Source organism: Bubalus bubalis, chromosome 6 (assembly GCF_019923935.1).
Source record: "Bubalus bubalis isolate 160015118507 breed Murrah chromosome 6, NDDB_SH_1, whole genome shotgun sequence".
Taxonomy (NCBI): domain Eukaryota; kingdom Metazoa; phylum Chordata; class Mammalia; order Artiodactyla; family Bovidae; genus Bubalus; species Bubalus bubalis.
The window spans coordinates 59401096-59426733 of NC_059162.1; the positions used below are offsets into that span (position 1 = coordinate 59401096).

Here is a 25638-nt window from a genome sequence, read left to right on the forward strand (position 1 = left end):
CTACCACACAATTGCACTCATCTCAGACGCTAGTATGGAGAAGGGAATGGCAACCCACTCCAGTGTTCTTGCCTGGAGAGTCCCAGGGACGGGGGAGCCTGGTGGGCTGCCGTCTGTGGGGTCGCACAGAGTCGGACACAACTGAAGTGACTTAGCAGCAAAGTGATTTCTTGTTTTTTGAGTTCATCACAAAAGCTTTTATTTATATTTTTGTAAGGTATTCAGTGCTTCTGGATGATATTTCTGACTATGAAACAAGCATAAATATAATTTAAAAATCAGCCTGGCATGACTTTTGTATATCTAAGTATTTAGTATTCTGTTGATTGATTCGTTCAACAAATATTTATTAAGTCATACTTAATGCCAGATCCTCTGGCTTTTTTAATATATGTATTTATAGAATTAAAAAACAAAAAGCAACTCCCTGTCCTCAAAGAATTCCAGTGGGGAGAGCCCAAGTACAGAATCAAATCCCCAGAGTATGAGAGGTTCTATGACCATTACCATGTTTTATAATCAAGACCAAATTTCTTCTCACATCTTCTTCAAAGAACCAGATTAGGTGTATTTGTAAGTCACTTGTGGCTCAGATGGTAAAGCATCTGCCTACAACGCGGGAGACCTGGGTTCAATCCCTGGGTTGGGAAGATCTCCTGGAGAAGGAAATGGCAACCCACTCCAGTATTCTTGCCTGGAAAATCCCATGAATGGAGGAGCCTGTTAGGCTACAGTCCATGGGGTTGCAAAGAATTGGACACAACTGAGCGACTTCACTTCATTACTTCACTTACTTGTGGTAGCTCAGAATATATTTTCCATAGATGTTAACCCATGTGTTGTGATTAGATCACCCAAACCAGAGATACAAATATCAGTTGTTTACAACCATTACTGTTTATTTTCCGCCATGTTTATGTTCTAATTTTCCATTATCATAGAATTACAATGTGATGTAAAATATATTCTGTTACCATTTCACAAACAAAATATAGCAAGCATTCTGTATAATTATCAGACACAAAAATGAAAGCTGATGGAAGCATAGTCCTTAGCTTAGGCTGAAGTGAAGTGGAGTGAAAGTCACAGTCGTGTCTGACTCCTTGTTACCCCATGGACTATACAGTCCATGGAATTCTTCAGGCCAGAATACTGAAGTGGTTAGCCTTTCCCTTCTCCAGGGGATCTTCCCAACCCAGGAATCAAACCCAGGTCTCCTGCATTGTAGGCGGATTCTTTACCAGCTGAGCCACAAGGGAAACCCATAGCTTAGGCTAGCAGTTTTCAAGTTTTTATCCCTAAAAATTATTGGAAAAAAATTTTTAGATAAATAAAAAGCTTAAAAGAATTATTGGGAACTCCAAAGAACATTTGTTTATATGCTTTATATCTATCAATATTTACCATGTAGAAAATTTTAATTTCTTCAGTTTTCTTAGAAAAAATTTATTTAAAAATAATAACAATAAACCATATGTAATATACACACTTTTTGAAAATAAATATGTATATGTATATAACAATAAACCATATGTAATATACACACCTATGGATAGATCAACTAAACAGAAAATTAACAAGGAAACACAAACTTTAAACGATACAATAGACCAGTTAGACCTAATTGATATTTATAGGACATTTCATCCCAAAACAATGAATTTCACCTTCTTCTCAAGCGCACATGGAACCTTCTCCAGGATAGATCACATCCTGGGCCATAAAGCTAGCCTTGGTAAATTCAAAAAAATAGAAATCATTCCAAGCATCTTTTCTGACCACAATGCAGTAAGATTAGATCTCAATTACAGGAGAAAAACTATTAAAAAATCCAACATATGGAGGCTGAACAACACGCTGCTGAATAACCAACAAATCACAGAAGAAATCAAAAAAGAAATCAAAATTTGCGTAGAAACGAATGAAAATGAAAACACAACAACCCAAAACCTGTGGGAGACGGTAAAAGCAGTCCTAAGGGGAAAGTTCATAGCAATACAGGCACACCTCAAGAAACAAGAAAAAAGTCAAATAAATAACCTAACTCTACACCTAAAGCAACTAGAAAAGGAAGAAATGAAGAACCCCAGGGTTAGTAGAAGGAAAGAAATCTTAAAACTTAGAGCAGAAATAAATGCAAAAGAAACAAAAGAGATCATAGCAAAAATCAACAAACAAAAGCTGGTTTTTTGAAAGGATAAATAGAATTGACAAACCATTAGCCAGACTCATCAAGAAACAAAGGGAGGAAAATCAAATCAATAAAATTAGAAATGAAAATGAAGAGATCACAACAGACAACACAGAAATACAAAGGATCATAAGAGAGTACTATCAACAATTATATGCCAATAAAATGGACAACGTGGAAGAAATGGACAAATTCTTAGAAAAGTACAACTTTCCAAAACTCGATCAGGAAGAAATAGACAATCTTAACAGACCCATCACAAGCACGGAAATTGAAACTGTGATCAAAAATCTTCCAGCAAACAAAAGCCCAGGCCCAGACGGCTTCACAGCTGAATTCTACCAAAAATTTAGAGAAGAGCTAACACCTATCCTGCTCAAACTCTTCCAGAAAATTGCAGAGGATGGTAAACTTCCAAACTCATTCTATACACACTTTATGAAAATAAATATATTTTTCCAAACATAAAGGCCAATGAGAAGTGACATTTTACATGCTTTGCAAATCTCTTTTATGTCTGACTTAATGGGAGATACTGCATTTGTATCTAATGTCTGTGTTTAACATATTGTGGCAAACCATTCTGGTTAAAGAGTGAAATGAAAAATCTGGCCTCCAACAGGTCTGTGATTGGAAAAGGGAGGAGTGTTTAAGAACTTTAGCAGATAGCCAAGGATGTTCTTTTTGATGTTACATTAATATTTGACTAGTAAGTTTTTTAAAGATTGAAAGTGAATGAAAGTTGCTCAGTTGTGTCCAACTCTTTGCAACCCCATGGACTGTGTAGTCCATGGAATTTTCTAGGCCAGAGTACTGGAGTGGGTAGCCTTTCCCATCTCCAGGGGATCTTCCCAACCCAAGGATCAAACCCAAGTCTCCCACATTGCAGGTGGATTCTGTACCAGCTGAGCCACAAGGGAAGTCCAAGAATACCAGTGTGGGTAGCCTATCCCTTCTCCAATGATCTTGCCAACCCAGGAATGGAACCAGGGTCTCCTGCATTGCAGGAGGATTCTTTACCAACTGAGCTATCAAGAAAACCCTTAATTTTAAAGATTAATTGCACCGTATAATCTAAAATCATATCAACAAGCTCTTTATGTTCTATTACCTTAAAATCTATTGGTCTGTTTTGCATTTTGAATGGATCTTTTACTGATGCATGATTTTGTAACATCATCCATTCATTGGTCATCTGAAAAATATTGGTTCACTGAGTTATGCATTTCTTCTATATGTTGACACACTCTTTATACAGTATCAAAAAAAATCACAATGTTGAAATCACTACTAGTTTCATCAGAGAAGTCTTCTGGTACTAGTAAGTTGTCAAGCTTACAGTAGTGAACAGTTTTCTGAAGTTCTGCTTTTTTTGAATAGGTTTCTTTTGGCTCCAGGTTACTGATGGTAGTGCCCATAATGCAATGCAGGAATAGAAGCAGGGAATTAGGAGACTTGTGAGTAGTGAGGGCCTTTTGTTGATGTATACTACCCAGGGCTAGGCCATCTCACTGTTACCTTTTTTCATCTGTGGACCCCTGAAGGTTGCCTGACTTTTCCATTGCCACCATTAGTTAGCTAGAGACACCTTTTCATTCACCTGAATATATTCTGGGAGTCTAGTTATAGAGGCAGTCTGAGGGGAGCTTTGTGGGGGTCCTTCTACCCTATTCAGGATGCATGCTACCATCCCAGCTGTGATGGATCCTCAGGCAGCATCTTGGGAGAGCCACAGTTTATACTATTAGTTGATTCTGAGTAAGGTTTCTCTTCCAACCCACTATGGAATGCATTTTCATAGCCAGTCCTCCTCTTCTTGAGGCAATCAGCAAACCTTTTCAATTTTTCTGAAGCTTCCTTTTTTTTTTCTCTGTAGCAACCAGATGAAATAGATATAAAAGACTCCTTATCCTTTATCCCTTTGCATTCTAACAGGGATGATAAGGTCTGATAAGTTCATATATATTGTTGGTCATTGGCTACAACTTCATTTAGGGGGAATAACAAAAGTCAGTAGCTTTCCTGGAAATTCCATCATAAGATCCAGGAGGACCTCTGAAACAGAGACAGTTAAGGAGATGGAAGAACAGTCTCAGGAACTGAAGACATGTTCATGAGATGAGCATTCATGGCAGTGACCTGGGCAGAAACTGCAGAACTGGATTATACTCTTCTGTATTTTTTCCCTAGGTCACTCCTACTTACTAGATTAACTAGGGTAAAAAAGTAGAGATTAAAGATAAAAGACCCCTCAGTAAGTGACCAGATTCAAAAGTTTCCACCGTGTACCAGTGCACTCTAGGGAGATTTTGTTGACTTAGTTTCCCTACAATTATCCTTTTATTCTAAAGACTTGGGTTCAGGATGCAGATTTGTATATTCTGAAACTTGCCTTAGTCAAAGGCATTATTTCTTTTTTTGTTTGTTGGTTTTTTCTTTATTTCTTTCTTTTTAAATTAGAGTATAGGTGGAGAAGGCAATGGCACCCCACTCCAGTACTCTTGCCTGGAAAATCCCATGGATGGAGGAGCCTGGTGGGCTGCAGTCCATGGGGTCGCTAAGAGTCAGACACGACTGAGCGACTTCACTTTCACTTTTCACTTTCATGCGTTGGAGAAGGAAATGGCAACCCACTCCAGTGTTCTTGCCTGGAGAATCCCAGGGATGGGGGGAGCCTGGTGGGCTGCCGTCTTTGGGGTCACACAGAGTCGGACATGACTCAAGCGATTTAGCAGCAGCAGCAGCGTAGGCGCTTTACATTGTTGTGTTACTTTCTGCTGTACAGCAAAGTGAATCAGGCACCCAAAGAACTATTTCTATGACAGAGCATTGCTAGGAAGTTCCAAGATTCTCCAGAGAGTACTAGATGCTAGAACATCTTGTATTTGATAAAATCATCAAAAGGCATATACCTAATCTGAAGTATGATCCATGACCCAGCAGCAATGCATCATCTGGAAGCTTGATAGAAATGCAGAATCTCAGGGTCCACACCTAGACCACCTGAAAGATCCTTAGGTGATCCATAAACACAGCAAAGTTTCAGAAACACTGCTGAAGATGTGTGTTTAATCCCCCAACCCTATTAAGTTTCATTGATCAGAGGCCTTGTTTCAGGCCAAAAATTTATGATTGGTTCATAATAATTTATTGTCAACAAATATTTTAAAAATGATTGAATTGATTGAAGGGAAGATAGACTTGTGAGAACTGCTGTGGAAAGTTCATATCTTTGTTTTATTTTTCTAACTTAGTCCTCACACAGACATGAAATGAGATTTAACAGATCCCTTATCAACTGGTAGGCAACAGATAAATCCAGAGACCTGTGATTATGCTTAACCTCATCAAACAAAATGGCTTTATTTTTCTTTCATGCAGACTATCAACAAAAGTAATTCCCAAAGTGTAGTACCAGGACCAGCAGCATCCACATCACATGTGAACTTGTTAGTATGCAAATACCTGGGCTAGCCCAGACCCTCTAAGTTGGACACTCTGGGGATGGAACTCAGAAATCTGTATTTTAACAAGCTCTCTGGTAATCCTTGTGTATGTCCAAGTTTGAGACCCGTTGGTCTTGACTCATAATTATCTTCTAATACACGTTCTGTTTTTGTTCAGTTGCTAAGTTGTGTACAACTCTTTGAGGCTTCCTGGACTGTAGCCCACTAGGCTCCTCTGTCTATGGGATTCTCCCAGGCAAGAATACTGGAGTGGGTGGCAACCACCTCCAGGGGATCCTCCTCCAGGGGATCTTCCCTACCCAGAGATCAAACCCATGTCTCTTGCATTGGCAAGAGGATTCTTTACCACTGAGCCATCAGGGAAGCCCCCTGATACATGTTTAGCAGACTACTTAAGGTTTTGTTTCTCTAGTATCTAAGGTAAGTTTCCTTAACTGGGACCCAAGTGAGCCTCTTCTCATGTCTTTGTTTGGAAAATCTGGGTGTCTATACTAGGTGATAGCAAAAGAGTAATCTTATCAAAACATTCTCATGGATATACAAAAAAAAAAACCCAAAACAAAAACCAAACAACAATGACCAAGAACCCTCTAGAAATGATGGTAGAACTTGTCTTGATACAGTCATCTTTAGGTAAATAAAAGAGGTTAATGACTACCTACAAAATCATACATACGTTTTGCTAAGGTTAAGAATCTGACACTATGGTGTGCCCAGGTGGCTCTTGAACACTCAGTTTATTTTTATTACTGTTCCACATTAATATTTTGACTGATAAGCCTCATTGCCCAGAAACAGTTGATTTTTTAAATCTCAGCAGTAAGACATTAGATACTCCTATGAAATGCAATGTAGGGTGTAAGGACTGAATCCTGAAATAGAAAAAGGTATTAGTGTAAATAAATGAAATTAGAATAAATTCCACAGTTTAGTCAATAGTAACATTCCAATGTTGATTCTTAGTTTTGAAAAACGTCCTATGGCAATGTAAAATATTAACATTAAGGGAAACTGGGTAATGGTATATTGGAACACTCTGTATTATTTTTGCAACATTTCTGAGAGTCCCTTGGACTGCAAGGAGATCCAACCAGTCCATTCTGAAGGAGATCAGCCCTGGGATTTCTTTGGAAGGAATGATGCTAAAGCTGAAACTCCAGTATTTTGGCCACCTCATGTGAAGAGTTGACTCATTGGAAAAGACTCTGATGCTGGGAGGCATTGGGGGCAGGAGGAGATGACGACAAAGATGAGATGGCTGGATGGCATCACTGACTCAATGGATGTGAGTCTGAGTGAACTCCGGGAGTTGGTGATGGACAGGGAAGCCTGGCATGCTGCGATTCATGGGGTTGCAAAGAGTCAGACACGACTGAGCGACTGAACTGAACTGACTGAACATTATTCCAGAATAAAAAGTTTTGTTTTTTTAAAAAAATGTCTCTCTGACCCTTCACTTAGTAAAGCGGTAGCAGTATTACCAAGTAAAATAAATTAAAGAACTGCTCTCCACCAACCCAGACTGCCCATTTGTTAAGTAGACCAATGTTGTTTAATTTATTTTGTTGGGATGCCAGCAAAGTACTAGCAGTCATAAAACACATTTACTAAATATATAGGACAGGCAGTTAAAGCTGGAAAGGTGCTTCTTTTATCCTCCATTTCTTGAACTTTTGTGTATAGAGTTTCCACTTGAGTACTTTGTGCTTGGTGATCTGTTGTGTTAATAATAATCCTTAAATCATTTCATGATGATTGTTCCCATCCACCCCCGCCCTCCTCCAGAGCACTTAATGCAATGTGGTGCAGGAAGTAGGCTTTCAGAGCTCAGATTTCTCTGACTAACTGACTGACTCAATGTGCTACCTGTAATTATATTTTAAAATTTAATCAGGGCAGTTCTAGGAACTCAAGGGGATAAAGTAAAAATCAGCTATTCAAGTTAGGTTTGCATAAATTGTCTAGAGTGAATAGACTTCATCAAAACTTGTCAAAATGGAGAATTCATCAGTGGGAACCAGAATATCAGAAATTTAAATCATCCCTATGAAACACACTTAAGACTGAAGGTGAATAGTTCATTGTGAAGTTATCATTTCTAAAATAAATTTTGAGCTGAATGGAAAGTTACCAGTCTTAACTTTTGTGCTTTTTTAAAATTGTGTTTTGTTTTTTAAAGTAATCAAGCATCACAAATATTATCTTGTTCTGGTCGCTGATATGTGTTAAGAAATTCTAAAAAAGGCTTGCAATAGAAGGAACCATTCATCATCTCCCCAGTCTTCCTTACTAGTATCTATGTAAAATAAAAAACCAAAGCTGTTTAAAAATACTTGGAATTATGATACAACTTCCATACATTGGAGAAGGAAATGGCAACCCACTCCAGTATCCTTGCCTGGAGAATCCCAGGGATGGTTGAGCCTGGTGGGCTGCCATCTATGGGGTCACGCAGAGTCAGACACGACTAAAGCAACAGCAGCAGCATGATACAACTAACCTTAGATAGTCTCAAAGTATTTCTGATATAGCATCTCAGTCCTCCTAAAATTCCTGCAAGGCAGGCATTTTCACCATTTTTCCAGTGGCAAAATGGAAATTCAAAGAGATTTAAAACAGCATTCAGATTAAGCTATGAATTATTAGTCCATTGCTCTTTTAATTTACCATGGGTCATGCCTTTTGGTCCATACGACTTAGAGTAAATATTTAACTGAACACAACCCCATACAGCTGCATATAACTCATTTTCTTTTCTTGACTGCGGTGAATTCTCAGGAACAAAGCCCTTGATGAAGTCAAATGTGGATCATGTAATAGAGGCAGATGCTTGAAGTTTGAAACAATATTTGTTTTTCATTTAATTATTTCAAACCATGTTTTCTCTTGTGGAGGTGATAGATATATATATATTTATATTTGATGTATTGTTTGCCATATCTTCCCTGGTGGCTCAGATGGTAAAGCATCTGCCTGCAATGTGGGAGACCAGGTTCGATCCCTGGGTCAGGAAGATCCCCTGGAGAAGGAAATGGCAACCCACTCCAGTATTTTGCCTGGAAAATTCCATAGACTGAGGAGACTTGTAGGCTACAGTCCATGGGGTCGCAAAGAGTCGGACATGACTGAGTGATTTCACTTTCACTTTCCCATATCTATAACTAAAAAGAGATTTAACCTCAGGGGTTCCCAGTTGTAAAAAGTGGGAAAGAATTATCTTTATGATTTCCTGACATAATAAATTGAAAATTCTTTGGTTGACATAATAACAAAATTGTTGGTCAGAAGCCAGGAAAAATTCTCTTCCAGATTTCTTAGGAACAAAATAGTTTTCAAATACCTGAATAAGGGGCTTCTCTGGTGGCTCAGTGGTAAAGAATCTACCTGCCAGTGAAGGAGACACAGGTTCGATTTCTGGTCTGGGAAGATCCCACATGGCAGTAAAGCAACTAAGAAGCCCATGCACCACAGCTATGGAACCCGGGAGCCACGACTACTGAGTTAATGTGTGGCACCTGCTGAAACTGGAGTGCCCTGGAGCCCATGCTGCACAACAAGAGAAGCCGCCACAAAGAGAAGCCCGTGGAGTACCACAGCTAGACAGGCGCTCCCACACCTCGCAACTAGAAAGAAGTCCGTGCAGCATCGAAGACCCAGCGTAGCCAAAAATAAATAAATAAAAAAATTTTTAAATGCCTGAGTAAGATTTTACTTTCACGCCATTCATGGGGAGATTTAGTGCCTTCTTGCATTGTACAAGATGAAGATGCACCTAATGAAGTGTACATAGCTAATAAAAGTTATCATCTATTTAATATTTTATTTCAAATTAACATGGCTTTCCTGGTGGTAAAGAATCTGTCTGCCAGTGCAGGAGACGCAGGTTCGATCCCTGGGTCAGGAAGATCCCCTGGAGGAGGAAATGGCAACCCACTCCAGTATTCTTGCCTGCAGAATTCTATGGACAGAGGAGCCTGGCAGGCTACAATCCACAGGATCACAAAGAGTTGGACATGACTGATCGAATAACGCTTTTCACACTTACACTTTGAAATTAACAGAAACGTTGCTACAATTGTTTTGAAACTAACATCTAACATAAATTGCTCAGGTTTGATGTTCTAGATAAGAAAATACAGTGTGTTGTCTTTTCCAGAGGATGATTGTATTGTCATATCAAACACTTAAATAGGAGTCATGGCATTGATTCTTAGGCATCTTTATTAAAAATGGAAGTCTTCCTAAACTTAGAAATGTGTTTAATGAATATAGTACATTCAGTCCATATAAACTATTAAGTAAGATTGTTACTTATTAACAATCTTATTAAGATTGTTCTAGTACTCATTCATTCATTCATTCTATAAATAATATAGAATACTATAGATATACTATAGAATACTATTCATTCTATACTATACAGAGTAAGGTATCTTACTCACCGAGTAAGGCATCCTCACATGTTATTCCAGACATGCCAAAATAGCACAGTTATTTTTCCCTAGCCAGTAATCTGATTTTACTCATTAATACACATCCCATCAAAAGATAAACTCTGAGAGATTAGGGACGAGGAAAGGTATTTTAGTGATTTAAGTTGTCTTAAAGCTTGACTGTCCTTAAGATCAATTGGCTTTAATCCTGGACATTAGGGCCAATGCTTATTTTCATGACTATAAAAACATACAGTGTCCTAAATCAATTTGTAGTAAGCACAAACTACAGAAATGTTTGGCTTTCCAAGCATCTTGTCATATAAATAGTGTGACAATTTGGAAACTCCTGAACAAGATTAAGACATTTTATTACATAAATCTTACTGAGTGACCAGCATGTTTGGAAAACTAGGAAAGCCAGTTTTATATGGTACCAACTTCATTTCAACTGGACTTACAGTGAGTAGATAAGTTATTTAAATTTCCTTTATCAAAGTTCAGTTTCATAGTAAATTCTCCCAACTAGAGGCAATCCCCTTCCTCTCTTAGCTACTTCAGATTAAATAATCTCATTGGGCTCCTATTTGGTTATTTCCCAGTTACTAAGCTCTTGTGTGAGAAAGCATCCCTGAGTGGGTTTGGATTTCTGTTTACCCTATTTTGGGCTTCCCAGATGGCGCTAGTGGTAAAGAACCTGCCTGCCAATGCAAGAGCCACAGGAGACGTGGGTTCGATTCCTGGGTCGGGAAGATCCCCTGAAGGAGGGCATGGTAACTCACTGCAGTATTCTTGTCTGGAGAATCCCATGAACAGAGGAGCCTGGCAGGCTACAACCCATGGGATCACAAAGAGTCAGACATGGCTGAGGTGAATTAGCAGGTCCGCATATTATCCTATTTCCCCCACTCATTCATTAGCTCCTAAGGGTGGTTTTGAATTACAGTGGTTTTGAACTGTTTGTTGTGTCCTGATTATTACACCAAAGAACCTGAATCCTACTGTGATAGAAACAAATTCATGTTTTCTGAATGTTTTCTGTAATTATACTTCTCATGTACTGTATTATTTTCATGACAAAAAATTGTGGTACTGTGGTAGGGTATACATTTTATTTCAATAAGAATGGTGGCTAACATTTATTTAGCACTTTTTACCTGCCAACCAGTGTTCTAAGTGCTTTACATCTGTGACCCATTTAACCCTCTCAACGATTCAATGCTTTGGGTGCTCTTACAGACCTTACTTTTATCGATTAGGTGCCTGAGGCACAGAGTTCGAATATTCTGGCCCAGGGTCACCTGACCAGTGCCAGGATGCACACCCCGGCAATGTGGTTCCTGCACGCATGCTTTTAGGGGACAGTGCTGGACAGTGAAATGTAAAACCAGTATTTCATTAGTAATTTATAAATAATTTGAAGTATGAACTTTACCATTTCAGAAATGAAATGAAGACAAATAAAATTTGCAAAAGTAATATCAGCAAATAAAATAGGCAGGAAATGGTGCATTGTGCTTGCAAGTAGACATGGGAATTAAGGAAGAGTGAATATTAAGAGATTCTAATGAAAACCTATGTCTTGCCTAGAACACTTTTCCTTCCCCACTGCATACCCCTAACAGGGAATTAATGTGGTAGTAAACATTCTGTATGAATCCCTACTGTATCTCCTGTATATAACTCCAAGCAGAGTTATATATTGGTATATGATTAGAAAATTCACTAATATATTCAACAAGTTTTTTTAAAAAGATTTTTTTGCTGTGTGGATCATTTTTTTTTAAAGTCTTTGTTGAATTTGTTACAATATTGCTTCTGTTTTGTGTTTTGGTTTTTTGACCCTGAAGCATGTGGGATCTTAGCTCCCCAGCCAGGTATTGAACCCGAGTCCCCTGCGTTGGAAGGCGAAGTCTTAAGCACTGGACCACCAAGGAAGTCCCAATTCAACAACTATATATTCAGAAATTACTCCTAAAAGCTCATGTATCTATAGGTGAGGCAAATATATGAGCAAATAATTGTAATAGAAAAATGAATTAATTTGGGATACCATGATGATGTTTGGCCACCTCATGCGAAGAGTTGACTCATTGGAAAAGACTCTGATGCTGGGAGGGATTGGAGGCAGGAGGAGAAGGGGATGACAGAGGATGAGATGGCTGGATGGCATCACTGACTCAATGGACGTGAGTCTGAGTGAACTCCGGGAGTTGGTGATGGACAGGGAGGCCTGGCGTGCTGCGATTCATGGGGTCGCAAAGAGTTGGACACGAATGAGCGACTGAACTGAACTGAATCATGATGAAGAGAAGTGATGGGGAAAGGATATTAGGGAGAAAAAGATATCCCTAAAGAGGAAGTGTTTGATTTGGGTAAGAGGATTCTGCAGGCAGACAAGGAATAGGGATGGTCATTCCAAGCAATGGGAGTTGCATGTGTAAAAACTTGTGAGTATGAAATAAGATAATGTATTCAAGGAACTGCATGTCCCTTAGTATTATGGGAATGTACAGTGCTGAAGGAAGGGGACTGAGGGTGAAGCTGGAGGGATAGGCAAGGACTGGAAGAATATAAAGGAATTGGAGAGAATGAAGGATCAGTGAATAGTTATAAACAGGAGAGTGACATGATGAATACTCAAAAAAAATGAACCTCAACTTCTTCCAGTTGATTATTACACATGAACAGTGTATCAAAAAGTAATCAACCAGGGGACTTCGCTGGTGGTCTAGTGGCTGAGACTCCACACTCCCAGCACAGGGGGCCCAGTTTCCATCCCTGGTCAGGGAACTAGATCCTTCATGTCCCGGCTAAGACCCAGTACAATCAAATAAATAAATACTTTTTTAAAAAATGATCAACCATATGAGATTTATGTATATATAAAGTTGGCACCTATAGTTGGCATATATTATTTATGCCTATCCAGCATCCATTCTTTCTGTCATTTTTTGTAATAGCAGTTAAATTTTCCTTTCAGGAGTTAACCCTTCCAATACCTACCATCTCCTGCAAGTATCAGACAAGTTATTCTACCCTCTTTAGCTGAAAAGGGATCTAAGGAAGTTTCATCCAGCTTTTCCTGGAATTTAAATTTTGTGAGGAGTGACTCAGGATGGGAAGAAATTGTAGCTGATGAACTTGGTGTCAGCACCCTGAAGGAAGCCTGTACTTCCTGTTACTCAGGTCATCAAAATTACTTCCATCTTCCCCTTCTGAAGCTAGATCTTCCCAAATTGCTTTTGGTTCCTTGAACTTCCCTCTGCATGTGTACATGCTAAGTCGGTTCAGTCGTGTCAGACTGTTTGTGACCCTATGGACTGTGGCCTGCTAGACTCCTCTGTCCGTGGGATTCTCCAGGCAAGAATACTGGAGTGGGTTGCCATGCCCTCCTCCAGATCTTCCCAACCCAGGAATTGAAGCCACATCTCTCATTCTCCTGCATTGGCAGGCAGGTTCTTTACCACTAGCACCATCTGGAAAGCCTGAACTTCCCTATAACCTTCCAATAAATTCCACTTTTAAGGTAATGCATTCTTTACTTGCTCAAACCAGGTACAATATGCTGCCAAGCTAAAAACCTTAATTTATACATCACCTGTGGGAATGATATGCTTTACCTTTACCTACTAACTCCGGGAGTTGGTGATGGACAGGGAGGCCTGGCGTGCTGCAGTTCATGGGGTCGCAAAGAGTTGGACACGACTGAACGACTGACCTGACCTGACCTGACGGACTTTATCTGAAAATTTTGTACTTAGGTTGTTGTGCTCTCCCAGCTGAGACACAGCAGGCAGCCTTTGATCTCTGGGTCTCACTGCTGCACTAGTATTCTGGTAGGACATGGGCTCAGGTCTACTTTGCTCTCAGAATCTGCAAGCCTCCGCCTCTCTCTCTTCTCCCCTCAGCCGCCAACCTAGATCAGAGGGAATCTATTTAAGACAGTCTTCTTCCCTTTTTATTTTTAGCCAAGACACTTTTTCAATATTCAGCAAGAAACATACGTCCCCTTTACAAAACTACTGTGTTCTCTTAAGATCCTGGAAGAATGATGAAAATGATTTGCTGCCATCTTCCCCTTTCAGTCTTGTCCCAAAACTACTTGGAGGCAATAAATGTATCATTTCTATGTGCCTGAATTGGGAAGCAGGTTTTTGTGTTTTGTTTTTTTTTTTTGTAGTGATTACAATTTACTTTTATTTGTATTCCTAGTGCCTCACTCATTGTAGATAATCTGCAAAGATTGAGGGGCAAGTGGAATATTATTAGAAAAAGAATAAGAGTTGTCATTACAAGAATCAGACCAGAGATGCAAAACCGTCTTAGATGCTACAAAGACGGGAAGTCTCCCAAGTCCAGGCTCATGAGAAGCCTTGTAGTTTGACTTCTCCCCCCGAGCTCCGCTTGACCCTGAAGATCTTCCTCATGGCATTTTTCACCTCACTGTTCCTCAGTGTGTAGATCAGAGGATTCAGCAAAGGTGGCATGACAATGTTAAAGAGGATGACGAGTTTGTCAGCGGCCAGGGTGGTGGAGAGTTGAATATACATGAACATGGGAGGCACCAGGTCCAGAAGCACAGTGATGATATATAAGCTGCATGTGGACAGAGCCTTGCGCCAGCTCTCAGAAGACCAACTTCTCAGTTTCAGTAGGATGACCACATAGGAGATGATAAGGATGATGAAGAACACTAAGAAAGAAAAATAAAAAGACACAGAGGAGGAAAAGAAAGGCAATTAACACTTCAAAATATTCCAATAGCTTAATAATAAAAATAATGGTGTGTATGCTGTCGCTTCAGTTGTGTCCAACTCTTTGCGACACTATGGACTGTAGCCCACAAGACTCCTCTGTCCATGGGATTCTCCAAGCAAGAATACTGGAGTGAGTTGCCATGCCTTCCTCCAGGGGATCTTCCCAACCCAGGGATGGAACCCATGTCTCATGTCTCCTGCATTAGCAGATGGGTTCTTTACCAGTAGCCCTACCTGGGAAGCCCCTGGTGGTTACCTTTCAAGATATCTTCATTAGCATTCTTTATTTTTTCTGTTTGTGTATTTTGTTTCATTTTATACTTTACTCGTGGATGGAGGGTGTACATTTATTATAAGATGTATTGGGTTGTTTTCCTGGGTACATAGTGGCCCTTTTAAGTCCCTGTAATGCCAGCAATGATTATGCCTATTTCACAAGATTAACAGTTTTCATGCATTTTGAAATGCGAAATCATCTGAAACAGCTCTGGAAAGCCACACTTCTTGGCTTTCCAAGAATGTATGGACAACAACCTGTCCATCTTAAACACTGGATTTCGGTCACTGGCGAGGTGTTTCTCTTAGTTATCTCTTTCATTCACACCTTCTGGCATTCAATGCTTCCTATTATGCTTTTATGTAATATCAAATCCAGATGGTGGAATATATGGAGGTGCAGCAAATGACTGTGCATGTTTGAATATGTTTCATGACTGGACTTCATAATGGTGGACTTTCTTTCCTAAGTCTTCATTTCTGCCATGTTCTGTGATCATTTTTACCAGGTTATAAAGACATCCTTATAGAGCTAGGGCTTAAGGGAGATAAATGTTTCAGTCCTAATTCTGGTCACACTCTCATTCTCTCTTCTCATATCATCCCTTTCTTAACCACAGAACCTCGGAGCTTCGCAGTATGGAGAAGATGGAGACAAAGAAAAAGGAAAAGGCCCCAAAGGGAGAAAAGCCATGAAAGGAAACTGGAGAAAAGAATGAAAACTTGAAAGAGAAGAAGAAGAGAACCGATACTCAAAATATTTTGAAAGTTTTAAAAAGCAAAAGATTAGAATTAGTTAACAACCATTTTTACAAGTGTTGCTTATGCTTCCTCTCCTCATTTTACATCTGCTTCCTGCCTCTGCCCCTACCGCATCTATCTCCCCCTCCCCAAGTCTTTCTGATACAAGATACTTCACAAAAATAATACTAGTTTTGTACATGTTCTTTCAATATGTGTATTTTATCTATTGCTCATCATTACTTGGGTTCCTCTAATTAAATAAGAACTGCTTCTAACTACTTAATCATTACTGGTAATGAAGTTGTCCTTCTTGTGAGGGACTGCCTGAGAGGATGATCCAGGGAGCAAATCAGGATTTGAGCCTACCTCTTAATTCTCTCCTCAGGATGGAAGCAACTTGTACTCTAGACCTCATCAAGTTGTTCTATATTCTTGTTCATGTTTATATTTTGGGTTTTTTTTTTAAGGATTTTTTTTTTAAACCTGCATATCCTTGGTATTATTTGAAAACTATTGTTTGACTTCAGCTCTTTTCTTGGATATGAATATAGCCAATAGTAATATTTATGATACTTTGTACAAGAGTGAGGGCAAATAAAACCTAGTTCATTCCTTTTATTATAGGTTTGCCTTCTAAGGAGAAACTACCCTGAGATGAAGGTAGCATTATTTTTGGTAGCAAATATTATGTGCTTTGGTATTCTTTTTTTTTAACTTTTCCTGATGTAATAATAAACCTCTTTCATTCAGTAAGCTTAGGAGGGTAAAGGGAGAGATAGCTTCATCCAATGATGGCCTTTCTTTGGAGATTTGTTTTAATAATTACCTAGGCTTTATTTTCTGTTGCCCTGTTTGTTAACATTCCTTGATGCTAGAAGTGGTTTCCGTCATAAGCTTTTATCATCATAACTTTACTTCCCAGAGGCAAAGGACCTGCTCTGTTCCTGACTACATTATGAAACACTTGAGTTTGTCTGACCCATCCCTCCACTGGTTGCACCACCCAGGACACTATGAAAATTAAGATGCCACCGACTGGAGGTCAGCAGTAAACCACTGGTTCAGATGAACTTAACCAACATGGAACCCCAAAGTCCAGGCTGTGGAAGGTCATCTCTGAACCTCCTTGAAGTAAGTTTTCGACCAGGTTGTTACTTACCTTAGTGCTGGTCTTTGAGATTCACTGGATTTTTTAAAAAACTGATACTTGTAGAAGGAGGTAGGACTTCACTGGATGAGGGTGATCATTACCAGGTTCTATTTTCTTTTCTGTTTATAAGGACCTCTTTTTCCTTTGTTGCTATTTTATGCTCAGTGTCTTGGGAGAAATACTTCTTAGGAATTGTTTCTATTTTATTTTATAGCAGTTTAGACAAACCTAAAGAGAGAGTTGAACGGGAATGAAATGAAATTTAAGGATCAATTTATAAAATATATATGTATATATATTTTTAATCTTAGGTTTTATATAGCTCACAGCCCATCTCTATACTGGGCTTCCTAGGTGGCATAGTGGCAAAGAATCTGCCTGCCAATGCAGGAGATGAGGGTTTGATCCCTGGGTCTGGAAGATCCCCTGAAGGAGGAAATGGCAACCCACTCCAGTATTCTTGCATGAAAAATATCATGGACAGAGGAGCCTGGTGGGGTACAGTCCATGGGGTTTCAAAGAGTCAGACATGACTGAGCAACTGAGCACATCTTTATGCTCTAATTCACCTAAATCTCACAGACTACCCCCAGTATTATTTATCATTCACTGATTCAACAAACATCTAGGGAGAGATTTCAAACAGAATATAAGTTCCATGACAGGAATTTAGTTTATTCACTGCTATATCCATAGCACCCGAAATAGTGCCTAGCACATCAGAGATACTCATAAATATTTATTGATGAATTAATAAATAAATGAATATTAGTGCAACTTTTTAAAAAAAGTTCATTTTAGAGTAAGAGATATACTAAGTATATTCGATCTGGGGTTGTAAATGGCATAAAGCCACATCATTAAGAAAAGAACCCTTTGGAAGACTTGAGGCACACAAGTGTCAGAGGAGACATGTTCCTTTATGTTCAAAGTGGGCAGTTATTTTGTTTTCCAGATTGCTTTTACCTCAAAAGGGGGAAGCAGTTAATTTCATTTTTTCATTTACACTCTTGTCTAGATGGTAAAAAGATTCTGATCTATGAAAACAATGAATTGGCTTTATAAGTCTTTTCTGTGTTCATTTAGTGCCTATCTCTGTGGAATTCCACAGTGTCCACCAGATGGTTGTATGAAGCTTTACAGCTCACCACGGAGGCTGTGAGCAGAGCCAGCCCCTGGTGCAGACAGCATGTACTTCTGCACACAGCTCCTTCACCAGTGCCAGCTGACTCTCACCAGAGTTTCCATTTTTGAGTTTTCTATTTACAACAGTATTTCTGTATCCTTCTAAAGGTCAGCAGTAAAGAAAAAGAGAACTGAAGATGGGGACCTGGGATATTGCTGGAGGACTTGGCTGGCACCCTCTATCACCCAATTTCTTTCCTGTATGCCTAGTTCAGAACATCGTCTTTTTTTTTTTCTTTTCCTTTTCTAGCAGCAAAGTCAAAGTGGGAACCAACTGAAGATTTTGTTGTGGGCACTGTCAGGTAGAAAGGTACCATCTCTTTCCTTTTGTAGTCACAGCAGCAGGTTTTCTGAGGGTATGCTGTCTGCTGTGGTGAGACCAGAGATTCTGTCTGAAGACTTTGCTATTATACTGTGCTATAAACAGCACATAACACAGTTTTTTTTATGTCTCAAGTGAAGTGTTATGAAATTTCATTTTATAAGAACCTTAAGTCCTACACATAAATCTCTCTCCAGTCAGTGAGGCCTTATATTTTTTGTTGGTTTTTTTCCCTGTGACTCACTCTGAGTTCATCCAAGGTGAGTATTTTTTTTCTGTCGTGTTACGCAGCATGTGGGATCTTCGTTCCCTGGTCAGGGATCAAACCCATGCCCCCTGCTTTGAAAGCATGGTGTGTTAACCACAGAACCATCAGGGAAGTCCAAAGGCGAATATTTCTAAACCAGCTGGTTAGAAAAGACACAGTGGTGCATTGGGTAAAGCCCCAAATTGTGAATCAGTAGCTCAGTTCTAGAGTGGACTTTGTTGCTGACCAGCTGAATCAAGACCCTGTGCCTCATTTTTTTTGTTTGTTTATAAATTGAAGGAATTGCACAAAATAAACAGTAGCAGTACTTTCAGCTGTAATATTGTTTGGTCTCTCCTCTCCACCTTTTTGAATAATGGAATATAAAACATTGGACACAACTGTAGCATCACTTCAGTCAAAGTGAAGACTGAGCTAAATAAAATCGAAACAACCTACCAAGTCCGTAGAGGAGGGAACTAGGTGAGCACAGAAAAGTCAAGTTACTTGCCTAAGCCAACAACTAATTAAAAGCAGAAACCTAACATTTTTTATCAATCATGAATTTTTTTTTTCTCAGAAAAATTTCCCCTTATTTTGTGATGGTGGTGGTGGTATCATGGTGGTGGCTGTGGAAGAAACAGAAGTTTTCACAAAAAGTGGAACTTATATTTCTGCTGAGATGGCACTGCCCATTTTGATATTCCCTGTATAGCTCTTGCCAAAATACTGGTGGCTCTTGTGCAGAAGGATGTGTTCATTGCTTTAACTCCTAGAGAAAAAGACTACCCATTCCTTAAGAAATTAGCACCTTTCTTTAATTTCTTTTTCTTCTGACCACTTTTAAAATCATGCTTATTGTTCAAATAGTAAAGGAGGATAGAAAAATCTGTTCAGATTGTCAAGAAGTAGGAGTTCCAGTCTAGCCTCTGCTTAGGCTTTTGGAAAATCTGATGGCTGAGTAGCATAAACTAGCGTGAAAATAGTAACACTCTGCTGTACACACTGTTTCCTGCTCTGGAAGGAGTGCTGTTTACATATGAACTCATCACGCTGCCAGATCCAGCTCTTCTTGACTTCTCTCTTTGAACACTGTCCCTATTCTCCATGTTACTCACACTTCAAACTTGAGTCATCTTTAACTCCCTCCCTTTCTCTAATACATTGGAACAGTTGCTGAACTCCATGGATTCCTTCTTTGCAGTATGTCTTACATAAGTTTTCTTCATTCCTACTTTTCACGTATGTCACATGAAGTCATGTTTTGTGAGCAATTTGGAACACAGGTTTGGAGTCAGGTAAAACTGGTTTGAGTCCTAACCCTGATACTTACTACCTATGTGTCATTGCTTAATCTCTCCAACTCTTAATTACCTTATCTGTAAAATGGGAATCATAATTTTATTGGCTCCACAGATTTGTTGTGAAAATTAAATGACAGAATATGTGTAAAATACTCAACAGAGGACCTGTTGAATAGGTATTCAACACATTTTGTTGTTGGTCAGTCGCCCAGTCATGTCTGTCTCTTTGTGACTCCGGTGACTTCAGCATGCCAGGCTTGCCTGTCCTTCATTCAGTAGCTCTCAGAATTTGCTCAAACTCATGTCCATTGAGTTGGTAATGCCATCCAACCATCTCATCCTCTGTCGCCCCCTTTTCCTCTTGCCCTTAGTCTTTCCCAGCATCTGGGTCTTTTCTAATGAATTGGCTCTTCGCATCAGATGGCCAAAGTATTGGAGCTTCAGCTTCAGCATCCATCCTTCCAATGAATATTTGGGATTGATTTCCTTTAGGATTGACTGGTTTGATCTTCTTGCTGTCCAAGGGACTCTCAAGGTCTTCTCCAGCATCGCAATTGAAAAGCATCAATTCTTCAGCGTTTAGCCTTTTTTATGGTCCAGCTCTCACATCCATACATGATTATTGGAAAAACCATACTTTGACTATACGGAGCTTTGTTTGCAAAGTAATGTCTGTGCTTTTTAATGTGCTGTCTAGGTTTGTCATTGCTTTTCTTTTAAGAATCAAGCGTCTTTTAATTTCTTGGCTGCTGTCAACATCTGCGGTGATTTTGGAGCTCAAGAAAATAAAATCTGTCACTGTTTCCATTGTTTTCCCATCTACTATTATGAAGTTTATATTATTTAATATTAATATTTTAAATTAATGATACATAATAATTTAATATGAATTTTTGGTAAATAAAAACCTGTGCTATTTTCTTATATTTACTATGTTATAAACATGCTCTGTATTCATTTCTTTGGGCTTGTGGTTCCTTCCACCTAGAATGCAGGGTGGTGTAATGGAAAGAGTACTTGTAGCCCAAAGAGAGTAATAGGTTTTTTATACTTATGTGCCAGCTTTGACCTAGTAGTAGTTACGTGGATTACTTTTTAAATACTCTGGGGCTTTGTATGGTTTCAGTGAGAAGTCATCTAATTTTTCTCCCATGGGCCTGAGAGGGAGAAGTAGAGACATATCTTCGTATTTTTGCCACAGTGAAGAAGTATTCATTTATAAGAATCACAGTACTTTCATAATAAAAATACATATTTTGGGGGGAAAGAAATTTTCTTAATACTGAGGCTACAGAAAAGAATTTTCTGACCGTTCACTTTATTGCATTTTATAGCATTCTTCTGATTGCTTTATAAACTAGAATTCATTTATTTCTCATTTATATATAGCATGTTAATACAATGTTTTCTGAGGTAGATAGTATTACTGTCCTCATCTCCTTTTTTGCAAAGGCATAGGGAAGTCAAGTAACTTGCTTGAGGTCAGGTGGTTAATAAATAGAAAGGCTGGGATTTGAAACATGGTCAATCTAGTTCCAAAGTCTATGCTTTTGGCCATTATACTAAATATAACTCTTGATCCTTGGGTTACTTTTTAAGTAAATCTATTTTAATTTAAAAAAAAGGATAACAATGCAATTTGAATAAATTTAATTCTATACTTTCAGACAATTCTGTGTATGTGTGCTCGGTCATGTCTGACTCTGTGACCCCATGGACTGTAGCCTGCCAGGCTCCTCTGTCCATGGAATTTTCCAGGCAAGAATACTGGAGTGGGTTGTCATTTCCTTCTCTAGGGGTTCTTTCCGACCCAGGGATCGAACCTGTGTCTCTTGTGTCTCCTGCCTTGGCAGGTGGATTCTTTACTGCTAGTGCTATCTGGGAAATCTGACAATTCTATGAAGGCCCAAATCACTTTTCAAATACGTATTTCTCTGAAGATTGGCTTGATCCAATAATAAAATGAAGAGTATATTGAGCAATGGAACAAACCACTGGTTACAGAACCCTAGGGTTGCACAGAAGTTTTTCTGGGATCTGCAGGTTGCTAAGTGATGAGCATAAAAGTGGCTCTGGGCCTCCATTTTCATTTCAACCAGTGTAGCCTTGTTTTATCTGTTTAAAAATTGGGATCCTAAATAAGATTTTTTGAAGAAAGAGCTTTGGGTTTTAAAAAGTGAAAAAAATCACTAATCAAGGGAAATAAATGGATAGCATATTTAATCAAGAACACATGTTTAAACTCTCTTCACTCATATATAATAGAAAAAAAAAATCGTATCTGGCCTCAATGGATTTTATAGTATTCTGAATGTTCAACTTTTAAAAAAAAATCCTACTTTTTATCCTGAGATTGGAAGTGTTTCCTGTAATTTACTTTCCATTAAGTTAAAACACATATCAAATGTCAAACAATAATCAGTATCAAGGCTGCAAAGAACAAAGAACTTTATTCGGGATCTTAAGATTTGCAGTTCAGGAGACACAGATTTGGTAAAACAAGAGTGTTCCTGGAAAGAGAGTCAGGGGCTTATAAGGCAAAAGCCATAAAATTGTTAAAATTGTCTGGCAGGAATTATGATAAACTATGACACAAGAAAGGAAGTATTTATCCTTAATGGATGGATAAGCTGTCCTGACTTATTTTAGGGTAAGGGTCAAATAAGTATTTTGAGTTTCTGGATCATTGGGAAGATGTTCTGGATGCCTATGTTGAGACAATAGTGATTGAAGCTCAGATTTCATCTGGGCTGTAAGTGCATGCGTGCTAAGTCACTTCAGTCCTGTCTGACTCTGGCCTGCCAAGATCCTCTGTCCATGGGATTCTCCAGGCAAAAATACTGGAGTGGGTTGCTATGCCCTTCTTCAGGGGATCTTCCCGACAGCAATCGAACCTGTGTCTCCTGTAACTCCTGCATTGCAGGATGATTCTTTACTGCTGAGCCACTAGGGAAAGCCCCATCTGGGCTGAGACATATGTCAGTCACTCTTCCTTGATGGCCTCCCACCTCTATTTTAGATAGCTCTGTTGGCAATACCGATGCCATTTTGATTTTCCTGTTACACAATGTTGGTTTGGAAGGGAGGGGGAACTGAAAAAAAGATAAGCAACAACTGGAAGAATGGATCTTCCAGTAGCTCCTTGGATCTACTTAGAATACAATGAAGGCCCTGAACATGCCCTCTTATTCTCTAGGACCCACTTGTGAAAATGCAGGTTATTGGGTCACCCAGAGTTCTGGATTAGACTTTTAGAAGTATGCTCCCAAAATATCATCTGTCTTAAGGAAAGGTACAGTTCTACCAGCAACCAGTTTTTCCCCTATTATAGGAAGCAGGACTCTGGTACTAATGCTTCAAAATTTTGAGTGAATAGTTTATTTGGCCTGGGAATGCATAGCATTCCTAACCTAATTTCCCTTCCTAATGGTGATTTGCTTTAGGTGAGTGGCATTTAAAATGACTTTCCCTTGAGAGGCACTCACCAGGGGGGGACAGGCTGTCGATTTGAGAGAACGCTGATAGCATGAGAAAGTCAGCCTGGTATTAACATTCCTTGTGGAAAATCAACCAAATAGTAACCCACGTAGGGAATAATTGAGAGTTGATTTTACAAGGAAAACTCATGACTCTAGTTGACTTTTTATTTAATTCAGCTGTAACTCTAATCTCCATGGCATACCTTGTCAATGCCCTTATCTCTAAGAGTGAATAGTAAGACACTGATAGAGCAGGAGAAGGGAAATCCTCAGTCCTCACCACTGGCACAGCCAACAAAGCCCCGGATGCCTGCAGGCTTACTTTAAATAAAGTAAGATTTCAATTCCTGCTGAAACAAGTTATAGAATTCTAAAGCTATAGAATTTAAATGGTTACCTTTTTCATTTAAAGTTACCTTTTAAAATCATTCCTGGGCTTCCCTGGTGACTCAGTGGTAAAGAATCCGCCTGCCAATGCAGGAGACACGGGTTCCATCCCTGATCCGGTGGATCCCACATGCCACAGAGCAACTAAGCCTGTGAACCACAAGTACTGAGCCTATGCTCTAGAGCCAGAGCTGCAACTACCGTAGCCCACAAGCCCTAGAGCCCATGCTCCACAGCAAGAGAAGCCACCACAATGAGAAGCCTGTGAATCACAACTAGAGAGTAGTCACTGCTCGCTGCAACTAGAGAAAAGGCAGCGCAGCAACAAAGACCCAGCACGGTCAAATATAAATAAATAATAAAAAATAAAATAGATAAGCAACAAGGATTTATTGTATAACCCAGATGGTCAATACCGAAATCAGGTTGATTATATTCTTTGTAGTCAAAGATGGAGAAGCTTTATGCAGTCAGCAAAAACAAGACTGGGAGCTGACTATGGCTCAGATCATGAATTCCTTATTGTCAAATTCAGACTTAAATTGAAGAAAGTAGGGAAAGCCACTAGACCATTCAGTTCAGCTCAGTTCAGTTCATTTGCTCAGTTGTCTCCAACTTTTGCAGCCCCATGAACTGCAGCACTCCAGGCCTCCCTGTCCATGATCAACTCCTGGAGCCTACCCAAACTCATGTCCATTAGTCGGTGATACCATCCAACCACCTCATCCTCTGTTGTCCCTTCTCCTCCTGCCCTCTTTCACAGCATCAGTCTTTTCCAATGAATCAGCTCTTCACATCAGCTGGCCAAAGTACTAGAGTTTCAGCTTCAATATCAGTACTTCCAATGAACACCCAGGACTGATCTCCTTTAGGATGGACTGGTTGGATCTCCTTGCAGCCCAAAGGACTCTCAAGAGTCTTTTCCAACACCACAGTTCAAAAGCATCAATTCTTCGGTGCTCAGCTTTCTTTATAGTCCAACTTTCACATACATACATGACTACTGGAAAAACCATAGCTTTGACTAGATGGACATTTTTTGGCAAAGTAATGTCTGTGCTTTTTAATATGCTATCTAGGTTGATCATAACTTTCCTTCCAAGGAGTAGCATCTTTTAATTTCATGGCTGCAATCACCATCTCCAGTGATTTTGGAGCCCCCCAAAATAAAGTCTGTCACTGTTTCCACTGTTTCCCTATCTATTTCCCATGAAGGGATCGGACTAGATGCCATGATCTTAGTTTTCTGAATGTTGAGCTTTAAGCCAATTTTTCACTCTCCTCTTTCACTTTCATCAAGAGGCTCTTTAGTTCTTCTTCACTTTCTGCCATAAGGGTGGTGTCATCTGCATATCTGAGGTTATTGATATTTCTCCCAGAAATCTTGATTCCAGCTTGTGCTTCTTCCAGTCCAGCATTTCTCATGATGTACTCTGCATATAAGTTAAATAATCAGGGTGACAATATTTAGCCTTGATGTACTCCTTTTCCTATTTGTAACCAGTCTGTTGTTCCATGTTCAGTTCTAACTGTTGCTTCCTGACCTGCATACAGGTTTCTCAAGAGGCAGATCAGGTGGTCTGGTATTCCCATGAACTGTACAAAAAATATCTTCATGACCCAGATAATCATGATGGTGTGATCTCTCACCTAAAGCCAGATAGCCTGGAATGTGAAGTCAAGTGGGCCTTAG

The 25638-nt window shown here is 39.3% G+C and overlaps 1 long non-coding RNA gene across 1 annotated transcript in view; it reads left to right on the forward strand.

The window, feature by feature from the left end:
• The window catches only part of LOC123334079, a 25588-nt gene extending 5082 nt beyond the window's left edge, over positions 1 to 20506 (forward strand). The window contains exons 3-4 of the long non-coding RNA XR_006551839.1: positions 15748 to 17002; positions 20451 to 20506. This is a non-coding gene — a long non-coding RNA (uncharacterized LOC123334079). The remainder of the gene's footprint in view (positions 1 to 15747; positions 17003 to 20450) is intronic.
• The last annotated feature ends 5132 nt before the right edge of the window (positions 20507 to 25638 follow it).